This window comes from Meriones unguiculatus, assembly GCF_030254825.1.
Source record: "Meriones unguiculatus strain TT.TT164.6M chromosome Y unlocalized genomic scaffold, Bangor_MerUng_6.1 ChrY_unordered_Scaffold_32, whole genome shotgun sequence".
NCBI classification, from domain to species: domain Eukaryota; kingdom Metazoa; phylum Chordata; class Mammalia; order Rodentia; family Muridae; genus Meriones; species Meriones unguiculatus.
The window spans coordinates 6,460,304-6,463,944 of NW_026843711.1; the positions used below are offsets into that span (position 1 = coordinate 6,460,304).

Below are 3,641 nucleotides of genomic sequence, written 5' to 3' on the forward strand. Positions count from 1 at the left end.
AAAAAAGCATTTAGTACTGTATAGGCCATAGGCATATGAGTTGTGTTTTCAGACACAGCTTTCAAAACAACCCTGAAAACATAAATCAAATTCATAATATGGTAATCAAATACTAAGAGAAGTTAATTTCAAAAATGTGTTATTAGAAAGCCATACATATGTCAGTGCTCCCATCTCTCAGCACTCACTGCTGTGTCCTGGCTGCTGCATCTAACACTCCAGAAGATGCTGCTACTTTTACCTAAACATTTACAAACAAGAGAAATTTCCTAAAGTGAAAAGAAAAGTATTTATAGACTTCTCTTCTTATGATTTAACATGGACAATACTAAGAATAAGGGATATATGAAATACCAAACTTCATTCTCATGATTGGAAAAAAGAAATAGAAACCTTATAAGTAACTGCTAAAAGACACACTACATCAATCAGTGCACTGGAGTAGCATTTACTTCTTAACCTAAGTAATCCTAAGCCCTTGCAAAATCCAGAAACACTGCAGAAACCAACACAAGAGAGCAAAGGTGGCACCAATATCAGCACAAACTATTACTTAGGACTTTTGTGGTTCATACTCAAAGTTCAGTCTGTGTTTAACATTTTTAAGTTCAGACATATCAAAACCTAGAAGTATTGAGGGTCTATGGTCTTCCATTGCCTTGAAACAAATATATCTTCTTGTTCCAAAAAACAAAGCTATAATAATTTTTTCCATCTTCAAGAATAAAGATAACAATTCAACTTCTTTTCTGCTAGGATATGGTTTCTTTTGGAAATAATCTCTAAGAAACTGCTTTTTTTTTCCTGAGAGGAGTAGTCTTTGCATTCAGTAGGATCTAATGCTAGGATCTGGAGTAAATCATTACTGGCCTCAAGTTCCTTAGTTGAGCTTTCATTCCTCTGTCTCTTCAAAGTCACAGTACTAGTCCCTTCTTCTGAATCTGATGCTTCATTACCCAGTACACACAAGGGACCTTTCCCATCCCTCTTCTGGTCTTCTGGACCCATATGGCCATCTGGCCATTTTCTTTAGAAGGGACAGGTAGAATCAGTAACCTTTTCCTCACTGGCAAACTGCAGTTCACTGTTCTCCACAAAACTGGACCAAACTGGCAGGTCTGAGCTGTCTTTGGGTGCATGTGCACAATGCAACAAATGAAGAGTGATAGTCTCCACAGTCAAGCTTCCAGGGTAGATCCCACTACAGTGTACACATCTAAAGGTGGGCCTAGTGAGGACTGTACAGACCGTAGGAATAATATGGTGTCCTTCCTTCAAGTGTAACATGTAGGCATTGGCTAACATACATGTTGTCAAACAGAGGGGGCAGGTCAGCTCTTCTTTGGGAGCTGAGTTACCAACTCAACCTGAGACCACATCTTAACATACAAGGGCACCAGTGATGTGGAATATGTGCCTGAGAGGATAGCCAGGTGGACCCACTGTTCTCCAATCTCCTCTCTTGGCAGACTGATGATGAAATCAAGATGGGGGAACAACAGGTTGCCATCAGCATCTAGGCTCAACTGGAAGCCCCTGTTAAGATAATCCAACAACAGCTTCTTCCTCCCCAAGTGTTTAATTTTGCTGTGCTCCAAGAGACCCTGAATGCTGTGGAAAGTGCATGGGCAAAACAGGCACCCCAAGCCATGTGTGAGCAAGTGGTACGTTAGCTCCTCCTCTGAGACTAGGCATTTGCAGGAGAGGCAATGCATGGCCCTCTCTCTTGTCCACTTCAGAAATGGTACACTCAAGGCCAGCTTTACTGGTTCAAGTTTCTCACTAGAGTTGAAATCACTTTGTCTGTGAGCCCCTTCCATGTGAGCCTGGTAGACACTGGATGGGAAGAACACATTGCAAACTGGGTAGATTTTCCACTGCTTGGCCTGGGTGGCAACCAGATTCATATCCAATTCAGGTGAGGAGACCTGAACAAATATGTTCTGGTCTGCATTGCTTACCAGCCCCGTGGAGGAAGACAAGCTGGCTAAAACTGGAAATCGGCATACCCACACTGGGGGGCTGGAATTGGGTGCACACCTGTGATGAAACAGTCATGATGGTAGAGCCCTGAGGAACAGGCAGAGTGACAGGCATGGGGTCCAGCATGTAAAGGGGCTACCCCTTGACCTGTGAGCCTGTTGGAAGCAGCTTATAGGAAACAGAGCCTGACTTGAGGAACAGGGTGTTCTGTGAAGTGTCAGCTCTTACTAACTGGCTCTCCAGCAGGATGCTGGTGCCAACAAACTGACTGAGCTGAAGCATACCTGGCCCAACAGATGGACATGAGTTAACAGGCTGACCAAGCAGAGGAATACCAGTGCTCATACCCTGGTTCACAACGACATCTGAGACCACCACAATTTGGGGAGATAGCAACCCAGATGATACCACTTGACCTGTAGGGAAAACCCTATCAGACATTGTCTGACAAGTCGTAAGAACCTGTGAGGAGACTGTCTGACCTATATGGGGAACTGTGGACTGGACTTCTTGACCAATGGGGAGAACCCCAGAAGCTGTACTCTGTGCAGGAATCACAGAAGCAGAGGTCATCTAACCCTCAGGAATGCCTGCCAATGAGGCCAGCTCACCCACAGAAATTGTTCCTGGTGATGAGTTCTGGAGACCACAGGGTTGTTTGAATAGACAGAAGTCAGAGAACCAGGCCTTACAGGTCCACTTGTGGGCTCAACTGGCCTACTTGTAAGCCCCACTGATCTGACTGCAGGTCCCGCTGGCTGTTTGACTTGTAGACCCCATGGGCTGTGTGGGTGGTAAAATCCCAGGCTGGATGGCTTGACTCACTGAGTGATTGCTCACTCCAACAGACTTATTCACAGGCCCAAGTGGCTGGCTCACAGATAGTGCAGGAGGGTCTACAAGCTTATTAGGTGAAGCCTTGCCTGAGAAAAGGTCAGTTGAGGGAGATGAAGGCCTCAGTGTGAGGTGGTCTGACCCACAGTTAGAGGGCTAAAAGCCACATGGAACTGGGCCACATAATTGTGACCTTGTCCAGATTTTCCACAGGCACTTGAAATATTCTTAAAATGTTCTGCCCTGCAATAAGACAGCAATTGCTTAAGACACACCTCTCGGGCATGAGAACCCAACCGGTACCTGCCTCCTTCAACCTCAGCTGGCCATGTCTCCAGCCCTCCAATCCACTCCCCACCCCCACCTCAGTCACACATTGCCACCCCTGCTGCAGTCCTTCCCGGGCTTTAGTGACACATAGGCCTTGCATCACATTCTTACCCTGTGGCTTCACTTTCCACTAGAGCCTCCAGCCACAGTCCTTCCCAGTCCTCGGGTCACACCTGGGCCTAGAGACACAGTCCTCCCCTGTCCTCCATCACTCAGGGGCCTGCCATCACAGCCCTCCAAAGTCGGTCCCTGTCCTCCAGTCACCCTAGAGCCACCACAGCCCTCTGCAGTCCTCCCCCGGCCCCCAAATCCAAACAGACACCCTCATTCCTCCCCTGTCCTTCAGTCACACACTGGAAGCCACAGCCCTCCACAGTCCTCTCCAGGACTGATTTCGCACACAGCCCTGCACAGGCCTCCCCCAGCCTCCAGTCACGAACAACCCTCTACAGTCCTCCGTCCTCCATCACCAACAGGCCTGCTGTCATAGTGCT

General features: G+C 47.2%; 1 pseudogene; it reads right to left on the reverse strand.

The window, feature by feature from the left end:
* Positions 1–583: 583 nt before the first annotated feature.
* On the reverse strand, positions 584–2,856 carry LOC132651867 (activity-dependent neuroprotector homeobox protein 2-like; annotated as a pseudogene).
* Positions 2,857–3,641: the final 785 nt, after the last annotated feature.